The sequence below is a fragment of the Martes martes genome (assembly GCF_963455335.1).
Source record: "Martes martes genome assembly, chromosome: 1".
Classification (NCBI taxonomy): Eukaryota; Metazoa; Chordata; class Mammalia; order Carnivora; family Mustelidae; genus Martes; species Martes martes.
In genome coordinates, this window is record NC_137888.1 from 197870957 (window position 1) to 197887814 (window position 16858).

The following is a 16858-nucleotide window of genomic DNA, read 5'->3' on the forward strand; positions in this document are numbered from 1 at the left end:
CAGGTGGGTGAGAATCCCTGTGTGCCCTTGGGCCCTTGCCCAGCCCGGGTTACCCAGAGCCCCCACCCCTGCACCATGTGGAAGACCCCACCAGGAGACAGCAGGACAGTCCCTCCTGGGCAAAGATGCATTAAAGGTCATTACACCCCAACACCCCAGCCCCAGGCAGCCGGCACAGCAGGCCCCATTACCCATAGTTGGGGGGATTATCATCTGCCCGCCCCACTCTGAGGCCCCCAGATGCTGCTCCTTCTCCCCAGGCCACAGGGCTGCCTGCAGGCCCCAGCCAGATGTAAGGGGAATGGGGGAGGGGTGATACCAGCCTCTCCATTTCCCAGGTGGGCAGGGACAGGGACAGCTGCGCTGAGTGTGGACCTCAGAGGGGCCGTTCCTGCCCCGGGGCCCAGCCCTCTGAGTCTGGGTCACCCCTTCAGAGCCTGGCAAGTCCACGTGCACTGAAGGAGCAGGAAGAACAGGGTGTCCAAACCAGGTATGATCCCTGGGAGCAACCTGCCAGAGGCTGGACCCCAGGCAACAGTGCTTACCAAGCATCCTCTGTGTGTTAGCCTGTCCTTTACCCCGGGGCCGTGGTGCGCACTGCAAAGGCCTGCCCGCTCTATTGGCACCGAGGCCTGGAGTGGAGGGCTATGGGACGAGTCCTCCAGGAGGGAAGGAGAGGTCACTCTGTGCCAGGCAGAGAATTCAGGTCACCTGAGGAGGGCCTGAGAGAGCTCGGCCTGGCTGAACACGGGCAGGCAGTGTGTCAGCCATGGGACTGAGGGGCTGGAGGTCCATGCGGGTATGGGGCAAGCCTGTGCCGTGGGCAGTGGCAGGAACTCGTCTGAGCTCTGGAGCTGAGCTCGGTGGGCTGTGTCCCTCCCACCACCCCTGCCCCTGCTCCCAGGGCTGTTTGTTCAGATGTTGGTGCCCATTTCAGGCAACCTGAGCTGGACAAATGGTTTCCCCGGAGGGAGGCTGGCTCTGTTCTGGCTGCTGGTGGAAATAGACTTCACCTGTCCAGATGTAGTACAGCCCACTCTGTGTCCACGGAGGGGGATGAGTATGTGCCTGGTGAGGGCGTCAAGGGTCACCCTGGCAGGCCCCATGCTGGGCCTGCTGGGAAGGAACACAACTGAGTCCAGATCAAGCCAGGGTGGCCAGTACCTCCCACAGTCTGCTCCCCAGTGTCCCTGGGCTTCTTCCTGGCTGGGTCCTCAGTCCCCAGTCAGATCAGGGGAGTCAACTGCCAGTGAGATCAGAGGGGGCCTGTCCGTCAGGTAACTGACAGGCAGTGCCCCAAGGCCCTGTCACTGCCTTGTCCAGGCTCCGGCTCCGTGTCCTCAAGCTATCCGCTGTGGACACTCGGTGCCCTCCACCCTCCCCTCGCCACCTCCCTCCTATCCCCCTCCCCCGAGACCTCTCTCAGGGAAGGCCCATCAAGGCAGCTCCAGCCCTGAGGGTTATTGCCTGGGATCTGACACGCCTCCCGCTCTGGGCTACAGACCGGAGACCCTCTGGCAGGCCAGCTCAGCTCAGGCACCTCTCCTCAAAAAAGACCCCCTAGTCCCCTGCCTTGGCTTCCCACGGCTCCCAGGGGCCTCATCACAGGGCAAACCGCTCTGTATCTGCTTTGTCCCTGTTGCCGGTGGGACTTCGAGCTCTGGAAGGATGGAGACCACGTCGGTCTCAGTCATACATTGTCCCTGGGTCCTGGCAGCACTCGTTAACAGCTCAGTCAGCTGATGGACTGGCCACAGATACAGTGGATTTCTGAGACTTTAAGGCAAAAGTCATTTATTGCCTGGAATAGGAACAGCCTGCATGGCCCTCTCTTTGTCAGCCCCTGGGGTGGGGGGTGGGGAGTGTGTGGGAGGAGTGTGGGCATTAGCCCAGAATGTCTTCTGCTTGCCCAGAGCTCAGAATTTTCCTGGAGGAAGGGCCTGGGACAAAGGAAATAAGTGTCATGCCCTTGGACCCCAGAGAAGCCAAGGATGGGCTGTCAGAGTCTCCGGGAGAGGGTGGGCTGTCAGGGTCAGGGGTCAAGGGTGCTTCCTGCAGGGACTTCATGGGTGGCACTGTGGTCAGGTGGGTGAGAAGGGAGGGCTTCCTAAGCTTCTGATCTCTAGTTTGCTTCTCCAGCTGTGGGGTCGAGCCTCAATGATACCCAGTGCTCCCCATGCTGCCAGCTCTGATCTGCACCCTGCTCCATGGCTGGGTCACCAAACAGCTGACAAGACAATTTGTTTCCTCCATTCCTTAGCAACCAGCCTTCCATCCCCTCCTAGAGACAGACAGCTCCCAGCAGGCAAACTGGACTCTTCCCTGCCCAGCCACGAGGCCTGTTCAAGCACACTGTCCCACTGACCAGTTCTGCCCACCCTGTCCTGGCAATCTGAGGAAGTGTCCCTGTCCCAGTGTCCCTGCCCCTCCACACTGTGCCCTTGGGTAGGAGCCATTGTCCCTTCTGCCATCATCTGGCTCCCAGGGCTCTGCGGCTCAGGAGCTGTGGGATTCCAGACAAGTCTCTGGCTCTCTCTGGATCTTTGGGCTCTCCTGGCTCTAGAGCAGGACGCCTCCCCCTTGGCTGGCAGGTGGCCTGTAGGAGAACGAGGGCATGTGTTCTGGGTTTGGGCTAGCATACCCCCCAAGCTATAGATAGTTGCTGGCATTTCCCCAGCATATCTTTTAAATGCCCTCTGGGGAGGCCAGCTTCTGGGACCTGATTCCTGGTCCTGGAGCCCCAGGGACCCCTCTCCACTGAGGCGGAAGAATTTGGGATTTCTTGGTGTCCGGGGATCAGGCTGGTCCAGGGATCCCAGCAGCACAATGTGAGGCCTGCTCCCTGCAGGACGTGTGCTCATGGGGTGTGGGAGACGGGGTGCTGGCTCTGACCCCAGAGGAGAGAAGGTGCCAAGAGTCTCCATGGCACCCAGAATCTAAGCCATCGGGCGTCCCAGGATGAGGTGGTCTCTGTTCCCATCCGACTGACACTTGTCCTGCCCCAGCAGAAGGCTCGCATCAGCCTTGTCTTGCCCTGCTGGTGCCCCCTTCTCCTGCACCCTCTGACCCCACCTGGGTGGGCCTCCAGTGCTGTATGAGTCTGCCAGGGCCAGCAGACCTCCCTGGAGGGTCTGCCCAGCTGGGCAGTACTCCAACCAATGTCAACCCCCCATCAGTGAGGCCCGCCCACCTGCCACCTGCTGCTCCCATGAGCAGTCCTGCTTCCCAGTGCTTCAGCCTTGGGCTCTCAAGTTTGGAGACCCAGGACACCCCTGGCGGAGCCAGAGTCTGGTTCAGAGCCACAGAGTGCAGGCGGGAGAGAAGAGGTCTGTCCTTCCCTGGGTTCCAGAACCCCGGGAAAGTTTGTGGCCCTTGAGAAGAGGTGAATAGGAGATTTGCAGGGAGACTCGAGGGTGCCTGGAGAAAGGCTCAGGGACCAGGGTGTTCCCACCTTTCACATCCCCATGCTCACCTAGGGCTTGGTCTGGACTCCTTCCCCACCAGCCTAGCCTGGGGCCTCCCCGGTCTGGGAGCCTGGGAGGAGCAAGGGTTAAAGAAACTTTGGGCAGGTGGAGGAGGGGGCTGTGGGTGGGCACAACCTTCTTCCAACCTCTCCTCCCCAACCCCGCCCCAGGCCCCATCACCTTCTTCCCTGAGGTCTCTGGTTTACTCCTTCCCAGCTCTCCTCCCAGCTGGCAGGAGAACAGAAAAGAGGTAACCATGCCTGCCACGGTGAGCCCCGTGGCTTTGTCTGGGCCAGCGGAGCCTCCAGGGCTGGTGGGAATAATAACTAATGGAACGTGTCAAATACAGACTTCATTGTCCTGCACATGTGGGCCACAGACCCAGGTGTTTGGACACTGGTGGATCCTATGAGGGTCTTGTGGGTCCTCGGTGGGAAGGGCAGCAGGAGCCCCTCCCTCAGGTGGAGTGGACTCTGGCTGGAGCTTTTTTTTTTCAAAGAAGTTTTTTTTTTGTTTTTGTTTTTTAAAGACTTTATTTTTTATTTGACAGACAGATCGCAAGTAGGCAGAGAGGTAGACAGAGAGAGGGGAGGAAGCAGGCTCCCTGCTGAGCAGAGCCCGATGCGGGACTCGATCCCAGGATCCTGGGATCATGACCTGAGCTGAAGGCAGAGGCTTTAACCCACTGAGCCACCCAGGCGCCCCTGTTTTTTGTTTTTTTGTTTTTTTTAAACCACCTCGGTTTCTTTTCTTTTTTTTTTTTTTTAAGATTTTATTCATTTTTTCAACAGAGAGAGATCACAGGTAGGCAGAGAGGCAGACAGAGAGAGGAGGAAGCAGGCTCCCCGCCAAGGAGAGAGCCCGATGCGGGGCTCGATTCCAGGACCCTGGGATCACGACCTGAGCCGAAGGCAGAGGCCCCAACCCTCTGAGCCACCCAGGGGCCCCTGTTTTTTTTTTAAGATATAATTTATTTGGGACGCCTGCCTGGGTGGCTCAGTGGGTTGGGGCCTCTGCCTTCGGCTCAGGTCATGATCCCAAGGTCCTGGGATCCAGGCCCGCATCTGGCTCTCTGCTCAGCGGGGAGCCTGCTTCCCTTCCTCTCTCTGCCTGCCTTTCTGCCTACTTGTGATCTCTGTCTGTCAAATAAATAAATAAAATCTTTAGGGGCACCTAGGTGGCTCAGTGGGTTAAGCCTCTGCCTTCGGCTCAGGTCATGATCCCAGGGTCCTGGGATCGAGCCCCGCATCGGGCTCTCTCCTTGGCGGGGAGCCTGCTTCCTCCTCTCTCTGTCTGCCTCTCTGCCTAATTGTGATCTCTGTCTGTCAAATCTGTCAAATAAATAAATAGACAAATAAATAAATAAATAAATAAAATCTTAAAAAAAAAAGATTTTATTTATTTATTTGATAGACAGAGATCACAAGTAGGCAGAGAGGCAGGCAGTGGGGAGGGAAGCAGACTCCCTGCTGAGCAGAGAGCCCGATGCGGAGCTCGAACCCAGAACCCTGAGACCATGACCTGAGCTGAAGGCAGAGGCTTAACTCACTGAGCCACCCAGGTGCCCCTGGCTTTTTTTTTTTCTTTAAGATTTTTAAACTTTATTTATTTATTTTTAAAAAGATTTTATTTATTTATTTGACAGACAGACATCACAAGTAGGCAGAGAGGCAGGCAGAGAGAGAGGAGGAAGTAGGCTCCCTGTTGAGCAGAGACCCCCTGATGCGATGCGGGGCTCGATCCCAGGACCCTGGGATCATGACCTGAACCGAAGGCAGAGGCTTTAACCCACTGAGCCACCCAGGCGCCCCTTTAACTTTATTTTTAAGTGATCTCTACACCCAACATGGGGCTCAAACCCACAGCCCCAAGATCAAGAGTCATGTGCTCTACAGACTGAGGTAGCCAGGCATTCCTGGGACTGCTGTTTGATAAAGAAGATTGAGGGGGTGCCTGGGTCGCTCAGTTGGTTAAGCAACCGTCTTTGGCTCAGGTCATGATCTGGAGACCTGGGATCGAGAGCCCTACATCCAGCTCCTTGCTCGGTGGGGAGTCTGCTTCTCCCTCTGACCCCCCACCTTCTCATGCTCTCTCGCTCTCTCTCATTTTCTCTTTATCAAATAAACAAAATCTTTTTTTTTTTAATTTTAAGATTTTATTTATTTATTTGACAGAGAGAGAGAGATCACAAGTAGGCAGAGAGTCAGGTAGTGCGGGGTGGGGGGGAACGGGTCAGGAAGCAGACTCGCTGCTGAGCAGAGAGCCCGATTCAGGGCCTAATCCCAGGACACTGAGATCATGACCCAAGCCAAAGGCAGAGGCTCAACCCACTGAGCCACCCAGGCGCCCCAACAAAATCTTTTAAAAGAAAGAAAGAAAAGGAATGCCTGGGTGGCTCAGTGGGTTAAAGCCTCTGCCTTCAGCTACGGTCATGGTCCCAGGGTCCTGAGATCGAGTCTCGAACTGGGCTGCAGGCTCTGGGCTCCCTGCTCATGGGGAGTCTGCTTCAGACTCTTCTTCTCCCTAAGCCTCTCCCTCCTTTGCTCTCTTTTTCTAAAATAAATAATAAATAAACCTTAAAAAAAAAAAATAACAAAGGGGATTGAGATGGGCAATTCTTACCCAAACAAAATCTTGTCTCTGGGAGTTTCCGGTCTTGGGTGAGGGAGAAGCGGGAGTGGGCAGGGCCTCACGCAGCCTGGGCCCCAATCTAGGTTTTTTCTGTAGCCCCTCAAAGTCAGGCTGCCCATTTGTGCCCCCAGGAGGGGTTGCTGTCCCAAGGGACAGGGGAGCTGGAAGTGACTTCCCTCCTGCCTTGGCACCACCTCCCCCCCCCACCCCCGCCGTGGCCCTGTGGTCCCTGGCTTTGAGAACCAAGCCCGCGGCCACTGGGGTCACATGGATACTTTGTGTCCATCCTGGGGGGAAGGTCCCCCCAAGCTGATTGATGGCATAGGAGAACAGGCCTAGGGACAGAACAGGGGATGTGAGGGGTACCCCTGCTACAGGGCTCTCCCCAACTTCTTCTTCTTTGAAAACTCTTCTTTTGGAGGGGCCCACCTATGATAGCACGAGCCTACTACAGACACAGGTCAAAGTGTCAAAGAGTTACCTGTGGATGGGACGAAGTCAGGCAGTGCTTGGCACTGGAGCCCCATTATCCCCTAGATCCAGTCTACTCTGCCCAGGGGGAACCCACCTGTCCATCCTGGACTCTCAGCATCTCTCCTCCTAGCCAGGAGGCAAGCGGGGGCAGGGAGGGGATGTTGGGCCTCATGCATTTACAGTGACTAGACTAATGAGGCAGGTGCCTAGGGAGAGAGTTCCCTAGTAGGGAGGGGGAGGGACAGATACTGGACAGTGTCAGCATTGCCTTTTCGCCATCCTTCTAGAACACCCTCTGCCCAAATCTGGCCCAGGGTTCCACTAAGCTAAGCTCCTTAGCACCAGGATACAGCATAAACAAAATCTGTCCCCTATTGTCCTGGGGTCTGGGCCCTGGGGCCCTGAGATCCTCAGAGACAGGGGTCTGAGAGGGTCTCTGCTGAAGGGCTGCCCCCTCACACAGGCCTGCCCAGCCATGCACAGCCTTCTTCTTCTCACCACAGACCTGGGCCTGGGGAAGGAATGGGGAAGAGGCTGCCCTATTCTCCAGGGTCTAGTCTGGGTGGAGCAGTCGGGGAGGAATGAGGCCTGAGTCTTCCCACCAGCCCCTCTGACCCTCTGCCTCTGGCTCCTGGCTGTAGCACCACCCCCCAACCCGACCTTCTAAGATCCAGAGAAGAAAAAAGAAGAATGAGGTGTCTGAGGATGAGGATTGAGGGGTGGAAATTACCTCAACTGAATTTTAAAAACCCCTGGCTGGTTGCCATGGTAACAGAAAGGTGCATCCCATTGCCATGGCAACAGGCAAACACCGAGGTCTGCTGCTGGGATTGGGGATTTGGGATGTGGCCGGAGGGGGTGGATGGAGGAGGCTGGGTTTGAGCTAGAGCAGAGGGGGTTACTATCCAGCCTGGGATCACCCAGTCCCAACATTCCAGGGGCCAGAAGGCCAGGTATGGGGGCAGAGGAGAACCAGGTCGTTGCGAGAAATCCCCTAGCCCCCACCGCCCACCACTATCTCACAGGTCTCCACCCTAGGAGCCCTGAGTGGAACTCTGAGTCCATTTAACTGGGCTCCAAACTGGGCAGACTGGGGTTTGGAGACCATCCAAGTCGGCTCCTGACCTCAGGGAGTGGCAGTCTGGGAGTCACCATTATAATCATTGGTCTGAGAAAGAGAAGCGCACAGCCAGGAATCTGCTCTCCCAGGCTTGAAGGACCCTGTGTGACACCTGAGGACAGTTAAGCATGCCTGGATGGTTGTCACTGTGCACTCCTGGAGTATGTCTGCAGGCCCTGGAGGATGGCTCCTCAAGGTGGCCATCCTGTCCTCCAAGAGCCACAGCCCCTGGGACTCTAGCCACGTCTCTGGGACCCTGGTTGAGTGCGAAGGTCCAGGGACAGGCAGAAAGGCTCCTGTTCCATCACTACTGGGGACACTCTCGGAAGCCCAGGACAGCCTGGGAGCCAGAAGCACAGGTCACATTCAACAGGTCCTGGTGGAGACTCAGGGCTGACTTGGGCAGCCACTGACCACTCCCCCCAACCCCAGGGCTGACCCTCTCACACCCACAGGCTCCACGCAAGGGGCTGGGCATTCAGGCTCACTGGCCCCAAGGCCCGACAGCCTACCGCCAAGGCCATCTCTGGGGATCCCAGTGACTCCAGAAGATGCTTGTTAGGCTCACCTGGGAGCTCCTGGAGTCTCAGGCTTTTCCATTAATGCATTAGTGTAGCCAAGGTTCAGAGATGATGTGGGCTGCCCGTGGCCTTGGAGATGTGGCTCCATGCGCAGGCGTGGCCCTGTGAGCAGCCGGTCTGCAAAGGCGGCGGGGGCAGGGGCGGGGGCGGGGGCGGGGGCGGGGTGGTTTACCTTTCCAGTCTGCTAGCCTCAAACAGGATTTTTCCAATCTAGATTCCCAGACCCTTCCACAGAGAGTGTGCCCTGGGCATGAGAGTGTTGAGGAGACACGGGAGCATCAGGGAGGCTAGGAACACCCCCACTCCGAAGATCTGGGGTGGGTAGAGAATGGAGGGGAAAAGCAGCCCTTGGGCAGGTTAGAGATGTCTCCTGACTCTGGAGAAGTAGGGAAGAACCCACTCTGAGGCCTCCTGCCCTCCCTCAGTGGCCTTGGCTGGCTCTTCCAGGAGGCTGGTTAGCAGTGGTGAGAAGAGAGCTCTTCCCCGGAGCTCTGGGAGGGGAGATCCAGCCCAGCGTGGCCCCCTTGGGGTCCTGCCTTCCCCACTGGTCCAACTTGCTCTAGGTTAACAAATTTCACTTGTATGGCAATAGCAATTCTGCTCAGCACAGAAAAACCTCCTGGTGAAGGCCTCATGTACCCCAGCTTGGCCAGGTTTGGCTCAGAGGGAGCATTTATCACTGGGGGCAAAGGTAGGTCTGAAGCGTGGCTGGAGTTATGGCTGATGGGGTGGGGGTGCACCCAGGCCACGCCTCTCACGCACACCCCTGGGTACACACAGGGACAGATGGCCCAGTGGAGCCGGCCTGTGGGGACTCAGGACCACCAGCCTCCAGACACTTGCCTCAAGGTGGCTGAGCCCTCTTCAGAGCGGGGACCCTCACGCTGCCCCAGGCTGAGCCTGCATCAGTCTCCATCCTGCATCAGTCTCCATCCTCCACCCCCCAACCCCCTGTCCACGCCATGCCAAGTAGGGCACAGCCGCCACTGCCCCAGGCTGGTATTTGAGGCCTGGAGCACCTGGGGCCACGCATAAGAGGCCAAGCCAGGAGCTGAGGACCCCAGCCTGGGCTAGTCCACCTCGGCCTCTGGCTCCCAGCCAAAGGAGCCTGACCTTTCCCTCAGGGGGCTCACCGGGTGACACCCACTCCCAGCAACAGTAAGCCAGAAGGACACAGATCTGGGGCCCGTTAGGCAGGACCCAGACACTGAGAAAGGTGGGGACTCCTCCCCCAGGCCTCCTCAGGCAGCCCATACTCCCTCTCTCACTTCATCATCAGGGTTTCACCCAGCTTGGCAGAACCAAGTAGGCCGCCTTCAGGGATCGCGCTCTACGGGCCGGTTTAGAATCCACGCGTGACCCCATGGATCACCTGGGCCCCACCCTCTGGGTCAGGAATGCTCAGGGTCTCACTGGCCTCACCATTACCGATGTTCTTTTTAATTTCGGGGCTGCTTTGGATACCTGAACTAAGGATTGACCCCTAATGTGGCATCTCCTGGCCCCTGGGTACAGTGGTGGACAGGGTAGCATCCTGTCCAGACTAGAGCAGGAAATCAATGTGTCTCAAGGACAGCGTGTACCCATGTCCCTGTAGGAGACCTGGCGGGATTGGGGGGGATCGTCTTGGCTAGTGTGGCACCTGGAGGAAGCTTCCTCACTCACTTCTGAATCCTGGGCGAGGTCCCATCCCAGTCCCCTCACTGGCCTAGGAGGCCTACCGTTCAGGCTTGCCCCTACCCTGAGCCTGGAGGCCCAGCTCTGCCCCCAGAAACTCAAGTTTTGACCCTGCCTCCCCCTGTGGTTCCTAGGACAAAGGTTTGGGCTGGGACCTGGCAGATACTGCTTATCTTGTCATAAATATTTATCAGGCTCTAGGGGCCAGAGCCTGCAGCTGGCTGGGGAAAGGGGGGAGGCGGGGGGGGCAGATGCTTCAGAAGGATCTCAAAGCTTTCCTAATGAGGGTACCATGAGGGGAGTGTGCCACCTGGGCCTTGGAATCCTTGGGGAGGGGGAGGACAGATGGACAGCGGGACAGAGTCAGGGGGAGCCTGGGGAGACTTGGGCATGCTCCAGAAACCAGACCTCCCCATGCACCCCAGGAATGTTGGGGAGGAGGAGTCAGAAGAGGCCAAAGCTAGGGAAGACATGGGAGGCTGCTCCCTGGACTGTCCTCTCACAGAATGTTCTTGGGAACCGTGCTCCCCACAATCAGCCCCCAGACTGCGTGCTCTTGCTCTCACAATCCTACCCACAATCCTCCCAGAGCTGTGCTTCCCACATCGCATCCTTCGAAGCTGTGCTCCCACCAATATCCTCCTCCCAGATTTGTGCTCCCAGAGCTGTGCTGCCTGAACTGCCCATCTCCAAGGAGCTATGCCCCACACAAACCTCTCCTGACCATCTCCTCTGACCCCATGCCTACCTCCTAGAACAGAGTCTTCGCAGAGCTGGGACCCCAAAAGGGGTTACTCCCCTCTGCCCTCCAGAGCTGTGCTCTTCACACATTCAGGAACCCCCCCCCTGCCCCCATCATGAGCCTCTCTCCTGGCCAAGTGGGACTCTGACCACAGGGGACCTGGTGAGTGGAGCAGACTTGCCATCCCAGGGGTGGAGGTCCCAGCTTGCCTGTGAGTCTAGCAGCCAGCCTCCCCCCCCCAACCCCCGCCTCCCTCATTGGCATGCTAGTGGGACCCACAGGTGGAATCAAAGCCCTCAGCTCGGAGCTGGAGCCTGAGCCCGCCCGAGCTGCACAGCAGGGAGCTGGGAGCCTTTGTCTCCCCAGCCCTGGGGGTGTAGGGAGCCCGGGGCAGAGAGGGCACGTTCTGGGGCCCAGAGTCTTCTCACTGCTGCTGCTGCAGGCAGGCACAGCTGCAGATAAGGGGGGCAGCCTGAGCCAGTGAGCACCCCCAGTAGATAATGAGGGGCTGGGGGGAAGGGACAGCCTCAGGCACAGCCTTGGGGGGGAAGGCTGCCTCCCAAAGCCCAGAGCGCTCATTAGTGGAAGCCTGGGAGGGGAGGCAGCTAAGTGGGTCAGTCTCCCTCCCCCAGCCCGCCTGACAGGTGTGGGTGGGAGGGAGGACTGCCAGCCTATTGTCCCCCGTTAAAGTGGGTCCCCCTCTGAATCCCTCCTCCCCAAAGAAGCCCCAGCCTTCCTTTCCCTCTCTGACACCCCTTCTCTCTGTGGCTTCCTCCCCTTCCTGAAACCCCTCCTGAGCCCCTCCCCTCCCTCCCCTACCACCCCCTCCCCCAGGTGCCGGCCCCTCAGCCAGCCTCCCCAAGGCATCCTTCAGACTGAGCCACACCTGGGAGAAATTGAAATCTTAGACTCTTCCCTACCCCCGCCAATGAAGCAGACATCCCTGTCCTGGCCCTAAAGGCAGGAAAGCACAGCTCCGCTGGGGCATGCTGAGGGCTGGGCCAGAACAAGCATCCAGATTGGGGGGCGGGAGTCAGGCAGGGCTTGCTGTGGGCTCCAGGCCAGGCCTTCTCTGTGCCCCCCCGCCCCCCCACCGCCTCACAGACCATTGTCTCTGGGGGCCCATTCTGAGCTCTCCAGCTCCCTTGTGTCCCCCACCCCCGGTCGGGAAGACGATGGTCTTGGCGTATCTATCTCAGGAGTAAGAGGCAAAGAAGGGTTGGGGGGGGGGTGCATCACAGAGGGAAAGTCTTCTCCCTACAAGGAGGGCAGTTCAAAGAGAAGGTGTCTGCTGCCTGGGTCCAGTTTCCCAACTCAGCAGAGAGCCAGATGAGAGCAGGATAGACAGTGGAAGTGTCAGCTGCCCACCTCCTCAGCCTCCTGGCCCCTCCAGTCTTTTTGGCTGGGTCCCTCCCTGATCAAATGCCCTCTGGGGCTCCCCATTTCCTGGCAAGGCCACCTTCCTCAGGCTCTGAGACCTCTGGACCTGCCCAGCTCGTCCCCGGGGGGAGGGCAGAATATGTAAGGTGCTCTGCCACCCTGCTCTTGCAGGGACACAGTCCTGGGAAGAGCTAAGTGACTGTCCCCATTTCCCGAAGCCCCACCCCAGCCTGAGGCCGCCGGGTCACGGCAGCCCAATGAGTCCTGGTCTGGCTGCACAAGAGTTAATCTCACGGTGCCCCCCCCCCCACCACGTGTGCACAAATTCCAGGAACGCTTTCCATTAAGGACGCTTGCTCGGAGCAGATTTCATTTACATTAATAAGAACCAGAAAAATCTGGGTGGGGGGGCCACAACGGCGTGTGGTAGCTGCTCACGTTTTACATCTGAGTCTGGTAGAGCCCAAGGGGCTCAGGCTGGGGCTCCAAGTTTTAGAGGAGAGGCCCCGTCGAGCTAGTGCTGGGGTGCCTAGTCCAAGGTGAGTGGGCAGAGTCCATCCAGCCTTAGGAGATTCCTGTCTGAGGGAGGAGGCAGAGCCCTGCAGATTCTGGGGACCCCAAGCCTGGGCGGTGGGGGTGGGGGTAGCCGAGCCAACCAGGCTCTAGGCTCTCCCAGTCTGAGGGGAGATGACAGAACCCAGTCTTGGGTGGGTTAAGACACCAACCCATGGGAATGACGAGGGGCAAGGGCAGGAGCCCTGGGTTTCCACGAGCTGTTTCCATGAGGGGTTGCTGCTCCCCATCTCTGAGCCTCAGTGGATCAGTTTGAGAAGGCTGCTTCCTCCCCTCCCAGCTAGGTGTGGCTGCAGGTACTAGAAGGGAAGGTTCTAAGCCCTGAGCAGATCTATTTCAGGCGCACTGTGCCACCTTCCATAGCCTCCCCTTCTCCTTCAGCTCTCTCAACCCTAGGGCTGAGCGGCAGACTCTGTCAAGTGAGTTCAAGAGCCTAGGCAGGGTGGAAGCCCCCCAAATCCTCTTACCTGGGGAAGAGGGAGCCACAGAGAGAGCACATGCGTGTGCAAGGCTGTGCCTGGCCTCCCCCTTCCCAGCTCCCACCTGCCTCCAGGCCAGACTTCCTTCCTTGGGTAGGTGATAAGGAGAGCCTGACTTCCGCCCCCTTGGGCCAGAGCAGCCTGCAAATGCACACGGAGGTGAGCTTCCCTGACTGGACCTGGCCTGCCGCGTCCAGGTGGTCAGGGAGAGGTATGTGCGAGCTGGTATGCTTCTCGCGTGTGTAGGGGGCTGTTGGGGTCTGCAGGCATCTGTGTGTCCTCACGGTGAGGATGGGGGCCTGGGAAAGTCTGCCCGCTGCTGCTGGTTGAGGATCCGGGGTGTGCATGCTCCTGCTGAGTGCTTGTGAGTACAGGGGGCTGACCCTTGACTGGGGAGTTGGGCAGAAAGCAAAAGGGGAGGAAGCCCTCCAGCTGGTGCCCCCAGGATTTGTGTCCAGCCCTGCCTTCCTCCATGCCCCACAGATGGGCATCTTGGGGCACTCGGCACTGAACCCAACACCCACACAGCAGGCGCCGGGCTCCCACATCTGCCCCACCCCCGCCAGGGCCGGCGCAAGAGGATAGTGGGGGGACACTTAATTACATCCATGAATCATTCTCAAATAGCTCCTGTCCAGCCAGTCTCAGGGGTTGGTGGTGCCTGCTCGGGGCTGGGAGCCTGGAGCTGGAGCTGGGAGCTGGCCTGGGTGCACCAGGCTCTTGGGGCCCTTTCAGTCTGGCAGGCGGGCGACTGGGGGTCTGGGCCAGGCCTCCTGGCCCCTCCCCCTTCCCCTCCTACTGTGGCTTCACCTCCCCCATCTGCGCCACTGCTGCTCAGTTGTCTTATCTGGGCGGCTGAGGCCAGGGGGTGGAGCGGAACTGACTCCCCCAGACCCAGCCGCCCCTATCTCCGTTATCTTGCCCCCGCATCCTCCTCCCGCCCCTTGCAGCACCACGGACCTTTCCTGCTCCTCTTCCCAGCATCCTCTAGGCCTTGCTTTGTCTGCAGTTGTCTTTTTTCTCTGCCTCTCCCTGTCTGTCTTCTCTCTCTCCCCAGGGCATTATGGTGGTGGGGGGCGGGGGTGCGTCCCAAGGCCCAGCTCGCTCCACCCCCAGCTCCTCAGCTGAAACTGGAGCTAGTTTGGGCTGAAACTGCCCAAACCTGAGCCTGACCTTGTGCCTGCAGCTAAGGTCTCCCTTCTCCACTGAGTTCCTTCTGCTCAGGGGCCAGCTAGACAGGAACCCTTACGTTGAATTCACTTGCCAGCTTGGTAACCTCTAGCAACTGTTCTGCTTTGAGCCTCAGTTTCCTCTTTAAACCAGATGAGAGCAGTGCAGGGACTAAGCCTGATAGGGGGGCCCTGCATCTGGTTTGTGTCTCCAGGTGGAAAGCTCCCCTTCTGCCTTCCATCTTTGGGAAGTGGGGTGAGGGTACGTGGGCATCCCCTGCCTCCAGCTGAGAGCCCTGGGTGAGCCTGGCCCAACTCCCCTGACTGCAGAGACTGGCTGTGGATCCGTTGTGGGCTCTGCCAAGAGAGTATTTCTGTGAGTCAATAATCAGGCGGGTGGGTTAAGGGAGTGTGAGAGGCAGAAATGCATTTTATCGACCACAGAAACTATTTACCTGCTTTGGAAAGAAATGCTAAGAGACTGAAGCACTCACTGTGCCTGGGGCCAGCCTGGCTCATGCCTCACAGAGGGTAACAATTCCCCTTCCAGCAGAGGGAATTCTGGGCTGGGGGCTGGTTGGTTAGGGTCCCGTCAGGTACCTGCAGGCTCTGCCAATTTGTTGCTTGCCTGGCTCCACACAGAGCAAGGCCGGAGTTCCAGTCATGTGCTCCTGAATCTCAAGAGACCTGGAAGAGGCCCTGGGACCCTCCAGCACATCAGAACTTGCCAGAGAACCCCCACTCCCCACCCACTAAACCAGCCTGGCCCGATAGTCGATGCCGTGCTGCCACCTGGTGGCCACCAGCAGCACAAATTCCTTCTCCGGGGTGATCTCCCCCTCACACCCCACCTGTCCCTGAGGACACTCATCCCTCGGGAATCAGGTTGTCTAGTGGCTGGGCTCCGGGTGCCCTTGAGACCCCCCAGCCAGACCGCATGCCTGGGAAGCTTAGCTCAGGCCTGGCTGCTCATCTGGGTTTTGAAACTTGTTTGATGCTTGGCCATGACAGCTGTTCCTGGATCACCCTCAAAGCCTGAATATTGCAGCAGTTGTCCCAGCCAAGGGCAGACTGGACTTGGGATCCCTGGAGATCCCTCCAGTTCAGCCAGAGTCCCTTCCAAATTTGGCATTCGGGTTTCCCTGATTAGGGCGATTGCACTGCCCTCACAACACCCCATCAGGCATGGGGAGGAGGACTGGCAGCTCTGTGGTGAGGCAAGGCAGGACACAGGACACAGGACACTCATTGCTAGGCTTGGGGTTGGAGCAGGGGATGCCAGGCCCTTGGGGCTTCAGCCATCCAGTACCCAGAAGCCCCAAATTTGGTCTTGCGTGAGACAAGAGCCAATGGTACAGCTTGTCAAACTTCAAGAAATGGGCTCATAGGTTCAGATGCAAGGTGAAGGCTGTAGTCACCTGGTTTGGTATACTGGTGACAGCAGTGGCTGTGCAGCAGCCTAGAAGTGGGAGATGGGGCCCTCCAGCTTCTCTGAGTGGCTACACACAAACTTCATGCTTACAGGGAAGCCCATGCCAGCCTCTGAGATGCTTTGGCCCCAAGCAGTCTTTGTGGGAGTCCTGAACAGCTGAAAACGGTGGGTGTCCACACCAAGCAGTACAGGACAGATCCAAGTGCCCTTCCTGGTGTGGGGCAGCCCATCTGGGGCTCAAGATGGCTGAAGGGGGCCTGGCTCCCTGCCTGGGCTCAGCTGGGCTTCCCTCCTCGGCCCCCAGAGGCTTCTAGTCAGGCTTTGATGAGCTGGTTGCATGTAATTAAGAGCTTCCCAGGTCTCAGGATGTGTCTCTACCTGGAAGAACCTTCCAGGCTGGCTGTCAGATCCACTTAACTAGGTTGTGACTGCTGCGCAAGCTCGAAGACAGCAGCATGTCCGAGATGCATGACAGCTCTGGAGACCAGGGTGGTCTCCTCGTCCCAGGGCTGACCCTGGAAGGCAGGAAATCTGTCAGCAGGATCCTTACTTGTGAGGAGTTACCCCATAGAAGCCCAGGTGTGGGGCTTCTGCACTTACCTCCTCATTTTCCAAGGCCCCCCTGGGAGGCTGGGGTGAGAGCCCAAGAGCACTCACTTTGCAAGTGCCTCCTGAGTACTTTCCATCCTTTTAGAAGGGCCAGGCGTGCCTGAAGATAAGAAAACGTAACCACCCAAAAAAGCTGTGGGATTCCAGCTTTCTGAGTAAGCTCCCTCCCTGACTATATGCCAAACATGAAGCCCAAGCACTCAGTTCAGTCAGATTGGCACCATGGACACCCCAACACACCAGGCCTCAGAGCAGCCTCAGACACACTTCCTGCCCTTGTCAAGATGACGACAAGGACGGGATGACCCCATTTAGAATGGCAAACTCTGCAACACCCGGGAGCAGCTCCTCAGCAGCTGAGGTGAGAAGACATTAAGTGAGTGGAGTGCCACGGAGGGCGATGGGACCCTCTCAGGCCCTGTGCTTCAGCAGCGCTGTAACGGCCTGATGCTGCATGCTGGAACAGTCTGTGGAAACTGGAGGCTCACAAGTGCGCACACTCTCTTCGCTCTTTAGAAAATGGAAGT